This window comes from Cataglyphis hispanica, chromosome 4, assembly GCF_021464435.1.
Source record: "Cataglyphis hispanica isolate Lineage 1 chromosome 4, ULB_Chis1_1.0, whole genome shotgun sequence".
NCBI classification, from domain to species: Eukaryota; Metazoa; Arthropoda; class Insecta; order Hymenoptera; family Formicidae; genus Cataglyphis; species Cataglyphis hispanica.
Genome location: NC_065957.1, coordinates 8,875,342 through 8,889,790, shown reverse-complemented (window position 1 = coordinate 8,889,790; position 14,449 = coordinate 8,875,342). Strand labels below are relative to the sequence as shown.

Below are 14,449 nucleotides of genomic sequence, written 5' to 3'. Positions count from 1 at the left end.
CGGTGTATCGCATAATCTCTGTGTGCCATCGCGACAACCCAGCTTAAACTAGGCACCGTGTAGCCGATGTCCGGTACGGCGTACGGACCTGTGTCTCTTTTCCTCTCTTTTGCCTGCTAAGGGAGTGACATCATCAGCCACCTATGTCCACCTCGCACCCATCCGGCAGTCCGCGCACGTACTTTCGGCCAAAAGAAACATTAAAACAAAAATATTGTCTGTCTGGAGTTGAACTTATAAATCAACGGCCACCAGCAACGACTAATGACACAATCATCATTCTACATGGTCATCGTTTTGCGCAGCAAGCAAAGATTTCTTTATACTGTTGCTTTTAAAAACATATTTATACACACTAAATGTAAACAACCAAATTGTCATTATTGTAATTTGCTTCCTAACTCATAAAATATATATTGTATCGTTCATCCAAATATATATTTATTAATATATATTTATTAATATTAAAATATATAATTAAAATATATATTTATTAATAGGATAAAGTGTCCATTTTCAATAATATTTTAATAAAATAACCCCTCCCCTTCCGCCATAAGTCAATAATTTAAAAAAATTACAAATAAAAAATCTACTATGAAAAAGAGAGGAAGAAAGAGAAAATATATGTTTAAACTTTAATACAAAAAAATATTTTAAATTATTTTATATAAGAGAAATTGTTTATAATTATTTTGATGAGATTTACTTTTGATTTGAGATAAAAAACTGTAATTATCCATCTTGAACTAATGGTGTATCTTATGGTATATATTTAGCATTCATATAAAATTTGTCGAAACTAATATACTGATTCTTTTCAGCAATAAAAATTTATAAGAACATTAAAAGTCTTTTTATTTGCGATAAATGATTGAAAATGGGAAGTTTATCCTAATAATTTTTTTTTTCAGTATTAAATAATATTCTTTCATATTTAAAGATATCACGTACATTTTATGTACATTTCATTAAATGTATAAGAAAATAATGTTAATATTCGCAAAATAATACTGAATTCAGATTGTAAATGAAATTAAAAGTTTATAGATAATATACTATATTTCTTGTGATTCCAATAACACCGGCGAAAGCCAGAAACTCGCATCGCTCTGGGGCCAGCGGCCTTCGCAAAAAGGGCGAAGCATTGCCGTTAGACTCATTTCATTTTCGTGACATTTTTTATTACTATTCTAATTTACGGAGCGGTCGTGAATAAGGTCATTTTTGCACGGCACACCAGGTAGAAAATAAATCGTACAGGTGACGCAATTGCCCTCTTTTGACCTTGCTCCAAAAATATATCTACACCCTCCAATTATACGGTATATCTTTGTATACACCCGTCACGCTTCTTTAATTAGACAAGATTCTGAAAATATTTTATACTTCGAAAAGCGAAGATTTAAATATTTTTGTTGATGTTAAGGTCATCCTTTATAATGTGATAATCTTTTTGCCATTCTAAATAATAGCAGTGAGAATTTATAGCCTAAAGATATAAGCATTACTTATTAGTAAATAATTGGCTCGTTATTCAATCATTCGAGCATTATATGTGTCTTTATGATATCTTTAAACCTATAAATTTACATGGCTTTTGTTGCAATCAATAATAGACGCTATTAAAGAGTACATAAATTTTTCGATATATGTAAAAGCCAAAAATGATATTGTATATATATACTGTATTTCGCAACTTTCACGGGACTCATGCGTGTGCCATCATCCGACGGTATAGCTCTTATGGAATTTTATATAAGACTTTCTGTTCTGCTAAATTCAAAGTATTAAAAAATCTATATTAATTATAAATATTTTTCAACAATCTATTGCAATAATAATAATCTAAACAAGAGAGAAAAGACTTCTTATTTAAATTTTTGATCAACTCATTAATATATTAAATATCGTATTTTCAATCTAATATTGCGTGAATGACACAAATATTTTTATCAAATAAATACAAATATATTGCGACTTGCAGTATTATATATGATATAAAATATCTATTGATAATGTTCAAACAATTTAATATAAATAATTTAGCAACGTAATCAAAGTATTTGGTTAAAGGCAAAATGGAAAATTAAAGATATCAAGAAATCAGTGTTTCCTATATGCAATTAAAAAATATCGATCAAAATATTGTAATTTTCTCAAGTTGTTAATAAAATATTCCTTTTATAATTGCGTACGTGCGAATTAATTCGGTATTGTAAGATATACATAAAAGAACTAAATATTTTTTTCTGCATCAAGAGAATCTGTATAATATGCGACATTTGTTATAATTACTCTCATCATAAGACTAACTGATATAAAAACTTTAGATGTTTTACATTATCAAATAATGATAAGAAATATCTCAATATTATTACGTTGAAATAATATCGCTTAAGAAATTTAAGAGCAAAAAAATATTCTTATTATTTGATACGAATATTTTTTTACTCTCAAACTTTCAAACAATATTACTCACTTCGACGTATTAATCAATCCGTCTAAACAAAACAGTTTAATAGAAAAAAAAAAGAAAAAAAAGAGAAAAGCGAGACATACGTCGATTCATAGCGACTTCCGCTCGACTACGAATTACAGATAAGAAACTCGGCCATGCGCCGTTCTTTTTTCCGAGAATGATTCAAGACCTGGCGGGCTCTTTTATCATCCAAGGTTTGTTAAGTTTCGGGCGACACTTATCTTCAGGCCGCGGGCACTCGGCCGGCACTTTGGGGGTTGCGAAACCGAGAAAGGGCGATCGCGGACCACGAGTAAAGACACGACAAAAGGGGGTTTCTTCGGCCGAAGAGGAAGGGTCGCTAAGGTGTCGCGGAGTTAGAAGAGGGATGGAAGACCCGGGAGGCGGGCAAGAACGGCAAGAGGGCAAGAGGCATCGGATGACATCGCGACGCCCGAGGCTCCCTGAGCAAGTTCTCGAAAGTGTCGGCTAAACTGATATGAGAAATGGTCGCTTCGTGCTGCCCGTAGGGGATGAAGGAACCCGGCTATACCTATTCGTTATACGGTCGGGAAACGCTCGAGCGCCTCGAGTGTTCGTAAACCCCTTCATCCGATACAAGGACAAGCGATCCGCGACTTTACATACTTCTGCCGATATCAGGAAAAATCGCCATCTAGTGAATTCCGGATATATGTTCCAATTATTGTAAATGTTTTCATCGAATATTAGAAAATATGTCGCGCGTTATCCATGTAGTGTCAAAAATATTTTTTTTTTTTTTTATATGTATTTCTATAATATACGTAGTTTAAAAAAATTGCTTAAATTAATATTTCGGATACAAAAAAGTATCTCCGTTTCATCTAATAATAATAAAAATTTTACGATAATATAACGAAATGAAGCTGAAAAAAAATTACTAGCGTTAAGATTCAATTTCTAATATATTTACAACGTAATAAATTTTTCAAAAAATTTCACCTATAAAAAATTATAATTTTATGCTAAATCTACATAACATTTCAAAAATTTTTTATAAATATCCTATCTATTTAAACTTTATTTCATGTATATTACATCAGCAAGTACACGCGTATATACACATTTCACAGAGAGAGAAAAAGAGAGATTGGATTCACCCAGTAAAAAATTTAAATGATAAAAAAAACGAAATAAATATTTTATTTAAAAATAGCAAAATAGAAAAAAAAAAGATATTTGCTAAATATATTTTTCTATGATATTATTAACGACGTGTATGATTATATGTGCTACGTTGTATATCTTGTTGACAAGATCCTCAATGTCGTGCTATTCAACATAAATGTTTAACGTTTAACATATCTAACCGAACGTAAGTTTGATATCTTTCTGTAACGGAGTATTGCGCAGAGATAGGCTTGGGGGTGCGATCGGTAAGAGGAAGATGACGCACGAGAAAATCTAAAGGGTTGTGTTGGTGGGGGGCAAAGGAACGCTTATCACCGCCTGCAGCCGCGCCGACCGTCGGATCCTTATTTATGGCCTCCGTGAGGCGTAGCTACGGTATATACACTACCTATTTTACTCTCAGGTTCCACGATACTAACCTCACTTTATTTTCGGACAGAGATACCTCTTTCCCCCCTCAGGGAAAATCGAAAACGCCTACTAAGCGTAGTAGGTGGAAGAAAAGGAGAAAGAAAAAATGTCGAGAAGATCAAAATAACTATTAAAAATGACGATTGCCATTTCCAATAAGTTATTTTCATCCTCGTATTCTTAACTCTTTCTCTTATAAGTTGAACTAAATTTTTAGCAGATAAAGAAATTTTTTTGAATATTCTATTCTATTACAATGTATATAACAATTTAAATGAAATGATTTAGATGCGTTGGCAAAGATTGTATGAAAGAGAACAAACTGTTAAACTTGATTTAATGATTAGTGACAATTTGGCACGTGTCCTTAATTGTTAGTGATTTATTACGTGTAAATAAATGCTTCTTTCAATATTATTCTTTCAAATTATCACTTTTAATTATAGTTTATATATTTACGATGCTATTTATTTATTTATTCCCCGTTATAAAGTGTTATAAAAAATATTACTATCATTATTCTCTCATTGATATCATTATTCTCTCATTGCAATTGATACCGTGTACGTATTATCAAAGATCGTCTAAACAAAATTAATATATCAAATAACATGACAAATCGTAGCATATATTGTAACATCTATAAATACATGCCCGAAATAGAAAGAGAGGAAAGAGAGAAAGAGAGAAGACAGATTAATACATGAATTAATAAATAAATTTCGAAACATACTAGCACGTGTGAGTGTAAACTGTTATATTAGCCTCACGATTCATCTGCCAAAATGCACGATATATAAACATTTCATATGTCACAAAAACGAGCGCTTATATAATAGGATAATCAGTGTTACGGCACACATACATATATCCATAAACAACATCTCTCATTTAATATATCGCGACACAATCTAACTTTAAATTAACCGAAGCAATCTAGAGATGAAGAAAGTTATCTCATTATAGCAGCTCTAACTGACGGAGCATGTGCACTGCTAGACGTTTTGGCGGGAGAACGATTCGAGTTCATTGCTTTGACAGCTTTACCTTTTGACATAATTCCTTGTCCGAATATATTAAACGAATGCATTGAACGAATCGCGTATAGGAAACGACGCTTTTATATGCCGTGACACTGTGTTAATTACAACTGACGAGACTTACCGATAGCGGCCGATGCGGGATCAACGGTAGCGAAGTCGTCTTTGCGGAAGGTTAGTCCGCGCACGTTCCTTGCAACTCATGATAGCGCCTGATTCTCGCCCGTCCTCTCAAATTGGTCGTTCCATCCGCTTACCTCGATTACCGAGACGCCTGGTCCGCGACGCGTATCTTAGCTTTTCCTCGCTTACGAAGCCTCGCCGCTTTTTATCGCGCGGACGTGAGTTCAGGACTGCGAGCAAAGTCCTCGGATCGTCGCCGAAACCTGATCTCGCGGCTAACTTTACGCCGTTGATTACGTGCCGACGAGTCTTCGCCCGATAGATTTGCCCGATCGTAACTCCGGCGAACGGAAGGACGGGGACGTCCTTGCACGGGACTGCCGCGTGTGTCACGATAGGCCTCGTCCACCTCCTCGCGCGGAGGTCTCGCGGAGGTTTCGCCTTCTCGACGCCGACTCTGAGATACTCGGGGACGCTCTTTCACCGGCCAAAGCAAACTTGTTGGATGGCAATACGTGAGTTAAATGTTCACCGCGGATGGTTTACGGCCCGATAGTCCCCACCTCGTGCCGCCACGCGGCGCTGCCTTCGTTCTCTCTCTCTCTCTCTCCTCTCTCTCTCTCTGCCTCGCTCCTCGTGTGTTTTCATCCCACTACCGTTGGCTAGAGAACTCTCTCGTTCTCTCTCGCTCGCTATCTCTCATTCTATTTCCCTTTCTCTCTCTCGTATTCGTCTCGTCTCTTCCGCGTGCACGTTACTCTCGTCGTTGTGTCTTGCTTCGTTCCACGAGCTCCTAACTCTCCTCTCCACGGCTATCCTGCGGCCAGCGCAAAGGCGGGGAGGAATTCGGACCGTGCAAGCGAGAGCGTATTTAGAGAAAGGGAGAGCGCCGGCTCTCTAGAAGGAGACGGTGACATCACGGGACACGCGAAATGAACAGGGACGAACGATCCACGCACACGCGGGTGATCGACTACACACGTATAGGAAGGGGATTTATATGCAAGGGCGTTGTTAATGGCGGGAGGGAGTAGTACGGCGTAGACTCACTCTTGCTGCCTCTTTCCCGCTTCGCTCTCTGGCCTCTCTATCCGCGCCTCACTTCTCTCGCTCCCGCTTACATTCTGTGAATCGTTCTTTCTCCTCCTATCTCCACCCTTCAAATGTTGCTTTCCCTTCGCGATATATAGCCGTCCTCGTTTCTCGCGAGCGATATTTTCATCCCTCTTCGATGTCGTTCTTGCCCTCTCCAAAGATAAGTGCGATGTCTCTGTCGCGTGCGCGCGTTTTCCCCCTCTTTGCTTTCCCATCTCTTGATCGTCTCTCCCGCGTTTTCTCCCTCTCTCCCTCTCTTTCTTCTCTCTTTCTCTCTCTCTCTTGCTCCCTTCGCCGCTGATTTCGTACACTCACAAGGATGGCCACGATGACGTAACGTGACACGTGACCATCGTTTAGCCAATAGCGGATGGCTAGTTCAAATCTGGCGGGCAGTGAAGAGAGATCCCACCTAGCTTCACCTTCAGGGCTGGTTATCATCGAATGTACATGCAGGATTGAGCCATTACCTGGTGCTTGGCGTTATAGGTATAATTATATAGCGTCGCGATATACATCGAGTAATGGTGATTTGTGGCTGTTCCCCCGCACATATACATACTCAATTCTCTCCGTGGCCACGTGGTAGACACGCTACATATTGTAGGTACGTACATTGACTGCTAATATACATTTTCTATCAAAATATCGACGTGTATTTGTGTGTGTGTATTTATACTTGGCACAATATCTTAATATATATATATATATATATATATATATATATATATATATATATATATATATATATATGTGTGTGTGTTTCGTCTTTACAAAAATATTTTAAGTTAGCTTTTTTTGATTCTGAAATATTATATTTATTGTGTTTTTATATAAAATATCTTTTTATAATTCTCCTTAAAATATGATTTACTTTCAATTAATATGCTCAAGGATACATAACGAATTTATGTCATAATTATGTAGGTCATAATAATGTATAACAGAGAGAAAAAAAAATACACATGACAAAACTGTGTAGCCAACTACATTTTGCATAGTAAAAGAAAACTACTGATGTAGAGTCCAAAGAATGCCATGAATCAGTAAACGTGATGTCTACTGAAACCTCATTCGACGTAGCTTGAATAATTTAGAAAAGTCAATTCGCACGACGTCCCATTAATTTGAATTCGCGCGAGAATAAACTCTGCGCTGCGAAATTGCGTTTCGCCATGCGGCCAATTCCGCTTCTGGCGAAATTTAAATCGAGCCCACCTAAACTCGGCACCGAATTTAGAGCTGGAAGTACCCGGTGAACCATGCGCGCGTTGCAGTCACCCTCTCCCGCCCTCCCCCTCCCCCCCTTACCCCCCAACTCCGGCCGCGCGACTCATACATCATCCGATATTTATTTGTCGCTCTTCCTGAAAAATTTAAAGCGTGTGGAAGCTCCTACTTTTTTCGTCCTACAGCGACAGCAATGAACAGTTTTGGAGAAGATACCGTTATTATGGCGTATGACGCAACGAATGGTATCGCGGGCGACAAGTCCGATATATTGAACAATAAATAATGTCGAGACACAAAATCGATGAATTGGAACCCCGGACTCCTTTGCTTCGCCTGTTTGTTTTGCTGGACAATATTAAATCCGCAGGTCGCAGTATAAATACACAAAATAAATAAAACAGTACATTTGTTAAAAAAAAAAAAAAAAAACATGAATCTGACAGCTAAGATATATCCTAGAGATTATACTTGCTAGATAGTATGAAGAATGCATTTATATAACAAGCAATCTTTACACACTAGTGTAAAAATTTTGTGAATAATATATTATTAAAAAGTTGATTCAAATAATGTTAAGAATTTTTATAAATCTTTTTACAACTATCAGAGATCGTTAAAAAATATTATGCTAATAATATTAATTTATTAATAATATCAATTTATAATTGATTTTGTACAGTGAAATAAAGATAATCGTTTTCTTGTTATACAGGCAAAATGTGATTAATGCAAGAGTTACATGGTCCATCGTCGGAGATGTTTCTGAGAGTTAAGATAGAACTGGGAAATTCGAGTACGCGTTCGCCGTTTGACGGAATGTTATTGCGGCCATAATCGCAGGCGCCAACAGGTGCGAGCCCGGCACAAGCCTATACGTGAGTGTATGTGTGCGAGCTTGCAGTACTGCGAGTGAGTATACCTATATTATCGCTATAGGGCAATAAAGACCCCATCCCTATAATCTGTGGCGGAAACAATAACTAAACAGGCAGGCAAGCCAGCCAGCCAACCGGCACTGATCCAGTACGAGTCGTTCATAATGCTAATGGCTACAGGACTGTCAATATTTTGACACTTTACCTCCGCGGATGATCGCTTAACTCTTTCCACGTCATATTTTTGCCTTCTGTTACAAATAGTTGTTTGCGATTCAATTCGTACAACACATTCTTATAGTTTCGCATGAAATTTAAGGCAAATGTGACACTTATATTATGTTAGCAAAAAATCAAAATTCTACTAGCATCTAGAAAATGCTATTGCAAATATTTTTTTTATAAGTGTAATTTGTCAAAAAAAAAATATCAATTTTTTTTATAATATATTTCTAGCTGTAAAAATAGCAATTACAGCTATATAATTTAGCAAGGGAATTACAAAATGTTTGATTTATTTACGCTTTATATTCTGTGTTCTCGCTGTAGCTCTACCCTGCAGCACGTGCATACACATCTCATCACGCATGTCCGCACACATGCAAATCTATTTAATCATGTATGTATATATACATATATATAGGACGGCACTACGTATACCATATTAGTCTCTATGGTTACAGCTCGCCACATATATTTGCATCTTACGCATGCGTTCACAGATACATTGCCAAATATTTGTTCATGAATAGATGCATCTCAAAGTTTTATAATTTTAATATTAAAATATTTATATAACATTTATATCGAACCTAATATAATCTCTAATTTTTAGCCCTCTATATGTTAAATATATGAAAAAGAAACTCGGATGGAGATATTTCATCTCTTATTACATTCGTATATATTTGTAAAAAATATTTGGCGTATATAATACATACGGAATCGTGTATCTAAATGCATATATATGTATATACTATGAAAGATATATATTTATTGCATGAGAGATTTCCAACGTATCTCCCACCTCGATCTACTTTCTTATCAGAGGGAAATTGTCCTGCTCGCTGTGGTAGTTTCCCGGCTCCCGCCCTAGCTGAGAGGGAGGCAGAGAGAGAGAGAGAGAGAGAGAGAGAGAGAGAGGGGGGGGGAAAGGAGGCAGCAGGAAAGAACGCTGACGAGAAGAGGGAGGATGTTCACTCCTCTAAGGAGCAGTCGTACATTACTGCTCACGAAAAAAGACCATCCACAGGACGTTTAATTTCCAAAGCCCTTCCGCCAGCTCCATTCACCGCGTCTCTGAATCCATGAGCATGGCATGAATTCCGTCATTCAGAGCCCAACTTCTTTTTCTCTCCCTCTCTCTTTCTCTCTCTCTCTCTCTCTCTCTCCCTCTCTTTTTATCTCGCCACTCTCTGTACCATTTCAGACTTACGATTGCGAGGCACGACGACGAAAAGCGCCGTCGTGTGCAATCTTCTCTATGATACCACCTCTGACCCTCTGACGTATAGAATTGCAGGGGAAAAGAGGGTTCATCCCTGGCAAAGTCACGGATCCCTTCTCATGTATAATTATAAAAATATGATGAGATATTTCAATATCGTTTAATGCATAGTAAATTGTATACGGAGAACTTTTCTATGTATTGTATAAATATCATTTTGCTTCTGTTTAAATTTTAAATGTTTTTGCCAGCGAATGAAATATTTAGTATTTTTTTCAAACATTATTGCATTGCAAATATTCTGTTGCTAAAAATATGTCTCAATACTATTGACAATATGCATTATTAAGAATGTAAATTTCCAAATAACTTGTGAAACAGATAACATCTTCAAGCGTATTTTCTTTAAGGTCTGTTATCGCGCCTAAAAAAAAAAATGATAATTATTCCCTTCGCGCAGTCAATTATATAATAACGGAAATAAACATTGATACTCTTTGAGAGTTTGCAGTAATATGTGCACACAAAAAATAATTATTTCTTTGATTGTAATATAATATATATGAAATTTATGAATATATTTCGTATAAAATGGTATATTACGACATATATCCTCGCGTTACAATCTTGGAAGTTAGATATCAGCCGAAAACCGCTAAAACATATTTACTTTCCGCGCGATTAAATGTCGCGATTTTTATCGCGAGCAATCATGCGAGTTTTGAAAATCGTCGGGTTAACCTAACGGCGCTATAAAATCTGGATTCTGGCGGCACGCGCGCACTCACCCCCGCTCGCCATCCCGGCTCTATGGAGTAACCCTCCGCGAGTCTCCACACCACGATAACCTAGCGACACTTCTTCCGCTACGTATATCCTCATTTGTCCCGCCGTGTTTTACAACTCGACTCTCGCTTCGCGACCGCTAAATGTGACGGATGCTTAGACTCGCAACCTACTACAAGTCATGGATGCTCGCAGTTTCTATTCGTGTGTAGTTTTACATGAGCAACTCGTTATTTGACGAAATGCATTGAATTATGCAATAATCGCGTTTCCTCTTTTCAGATATCCTTCTCGAGAATAATTGGATATCTCGCACACTTGTCTCAATCACAATAAAAATATAGAATTACGATGGCTGTACCGTAATGTCACAAGCAAATTAAAAAGTCATAACGGAATTTTGTTTCATGCAGAAAACATCCTTCAATAGTCGCTCTCGTCTCAACATACATGTTTTTCACAAAACAAATAATTTATATTAATAATATCTTCGATAGAATCGTTTTAATAATAATTCATTTTTTTCAACGGCTATTAAAAATCAATGTTATCATAAAAAAATTAAGCATTCTTTTGCGGTAACTTTTATAGAGGGCGGGAAGAAATGAGGTTTTAAGTGGCTCGAAGCGACCGAGGAGAGAAAGGGTGTTTCTCGAAACTGTCTCTTGTTTACAATGGGAAACAAAGTTTACGCGGTCGGAATTAATCTTCGAGCAGAGCGTCCGTGGGGTCTCCAAACGGCGTCAGGATCAGCAAGATCCCTAATGAATCTAGGCAAAGGACCCTCGAGAGTCGGGATCTTGACTTTTGAGAGGGCGCAAGCAACTTCGGTTCAGATGTTGGTCTCGCGGTAGCCAAGACTTAGTCTCGAGTTTCCAGCAAACCAAGGTATACCTTCCATGTTCCGTGAAGTTTCAAATGTTCGCATTTACCCACGTATCCAATTGTACGGAAGAGGCGGGATTCTCTACCGTATTCGCGAATTGATACGCTTTTCACTCATGCTTTATCACTCATTCTCTCTCTTTTCTCCGTTAGATTTTAAATCTTTTTTTTTTACCATTAACACATTACCATTAATTAACAAGTGTAGCTCTGTATATTTAACTTTGAATTAATCCTGTACAAATTTTAAATAATACAAACGATGCATATTAGGTCCTGATTAGTATATACTTCGAGATTGACCTTGATAGAGAAAATGTACGGATAATTATATTAACAAGTTTCGATTTATTGAGAGAATGTTAATTGACAATGCTTCCGCGTACGCTTTATCGTCCGTATTCAATGTAATTATAGTCATACTTGTTGACCACGTCCATTTTCACCATGATGGTTACGAGTTGGTTGCATTATGGTTGACCGAACGATTTGATGTTGTAACCACAAATGCAACCGCAGACCAATGTTAATATCGACTTGGTTTTGTAGTTGCCAGTTGTCTGAGTGATTAGTTACAAGAATTTTTTAAATATAGCGGCTTCCTTTATCTTTTCAAAAATACAAACATTATTTTGTTAAACTTAACAATACGTCATGTCAATGCAAGACTACGATTGTATTCTTCTGTTTTAAACGCTTTACAGTAAATAATGTTAAAATTTGTAATATGTTAAAAGAAACTCAGAAGCCGATCATGATGTCACTTGTAAATAAATAAGGCTACATCACGGATGACAAAGTGCGCGGGTGACGATCAAACGCACGAGAGATTGTTTCTCGCGCATAAATAAATGGTGGCGGAGCATGGAATTATCGGTTCCGAGCTGCCACCGCCAACATCGTAGGCAGATAGCATATTCCATGGCCTCGGTCGCGCGAGGATCTTCATCTTTCCCTCCTCTCGCCGCCCACTCGCGAAGACATGCTCGGGAAGGTGCGTCGAAGTAACGAGGGGAGCGAAGATGGGTTAGAGACAGAGAAAGAGTATAAAGTGTTCTTTGGACACGCTGGGCACGGCGCATACGCAACCATGGTATCAGGTATAGCGCAGTGGCAAGCCAGCGTGTTGGCGATAAATCATGGGTTACCACATTGTAGCCCAGTAAATCATCGGACGCGGGGAACGCGAGAGCTTCCCAGCGTGAAATGAAACGAATTCATCTCTGTCATCCCCCACTACAACCGCTCCCATCCGCCTCTCTTTCCACTCTCCCTCTCTCCCCCGCGCTCCCACTGTCGCTCTTTCTTCCGCTTCCTCTCCCCATCCCAGCTCATCCTTCTCTGCACCTCATCTAGTACCATCCCTCAATTCGCCCCCGCCATACCTCTCCTCGCGCGTCCGCGTGTTTTCTATCCTCTGCACGCAACTGGCTAGGGTAGATAGTTATATATAATATTTGGTCCCACCCACACTTATACGCACACCCTCCATTTAGTTTTTTTTTTTGTTCGAGAGGCTCGTCAGGAATTTTTCGCGCAAACGAATTTTTCTCGGTCGAGACACGTGACGATTCACGTGACCATTATCTTTATACCGATGACATTTCTCAGCTGATTTTTTCTAATTCATATATTTCAAAACATAAAGTAATATTTTATAACATAAAAATAACGTAATGTAAGAAACGCTTACAAAATTAAATAGTTTAATTATCGCAAAAAAATCTCACGGTATAAAAGAGAGGGACATTTAAGTATTTGAAACCACCTGTGTATATCTGACTACGTCATATGCACACATATACACACACAAAAGGGTAAACACAATTTATTTCTCCAACTATAAAAATAAATTTTTTTCTTGTCTTTAATGATATTCATATAATTAAAAAAAAATGTATAATCTTATTTCCCTTCAATGAACTTTTAATTTTGTATTGGAACGTCTTTGAAGCAAATCTTGAAATTTCTCCCTCTCTCTTTCTTTCTCTCGCTTTTTCTATGTGATGTTAAGTCGTGGCGTTGCGAATAGGCGCCCCCTTACCGAGGTTCACGTCGGCACCGCAATATTTATCGTAATTTGATACAAGCGGACCACGAACAAAAAATTGCTGCTAGCTGGTGGAGAGGGAGGTCAGAAAGATGAGGTAAGGGTGGGACGAGAGGTGGTAGACCCATACATTGCGAGCAACTCAGACGCAGCCGCGCCTCCGCCTTTCTCAACCCCCTGGCAACCCCTATCGCCCCGATACCGTTTATTTCTCCTACCGCCCCTTGTGTATTCCAACTTTTCACTTCTCTTTTCGTCTGTATTATAGTTCTTTTCGATACGATCATCGATCATTGAATGTAAATAATGATATTTATTTTTCATCAACCACATCTTTTCTCTACTATATGTTTTCTGCTATATGTATAATTTAATTTTTATATTTTTGGCGCAATAATATTTTTCAGTGATGTTTTATTAATGTTAACATCAAAATATTGCCGAGCTATTATTACAAAATATATTAAAATTATATAAAAGAGATACAAATTAAATTAAAGTTAGATAAAGTTAAAGAAAATATATAAAAGTATATATCGAAAAGATGGCCGACGAAAAATAAACGTAACATAATCCTTCGGTCAGGTATGAAGAAACTCGTTTCTACCCGTCGAATAGGTCTTAATTAAGATCAGGTAGATTCTGGAACGCGCGGGCGCACATACCTCCTATTTATCATTCCCAATTAAGCTTTAATCTGATATGATAAATAATACCGTTACGAGGCGACAGTTTCTGATTTATTTAACGAATGAACTTGAGATTGTGCGCGTATCGTATAATGATCAAGAATCAATAAGCTTTCAATATATGAACAATGTAATGCTCCGTTTATCCGTTATAAAGAAAATTACATTTCGGTGTAACATT

General features: G+C 37.5%; 1 protein-coding gene across 1 annotated transcript in view; it reads right to left on the bottom strand.

Annotated features, from left to right (window-relative positions):
* LOC126848996 (homeotic protein antennapedia-like) overlaps positions 1–6,093 on the bottom strand; it is a 97,938-nt gene extending 91,845 nt beyond the window's left edge. Inside the window, exon 1 of the mRNA XM_050590439.1 lies at positions 5,210–6,093. The gene's annotated coding sequence lies outside the window, so the exon portion shown is untranslated. The remainder of the gene's footprint in view (positions 1–5,209) is intronic.
* Between the last annotated feature and the right edge of the window lie 8,356 nt (positions 6,094–14,449).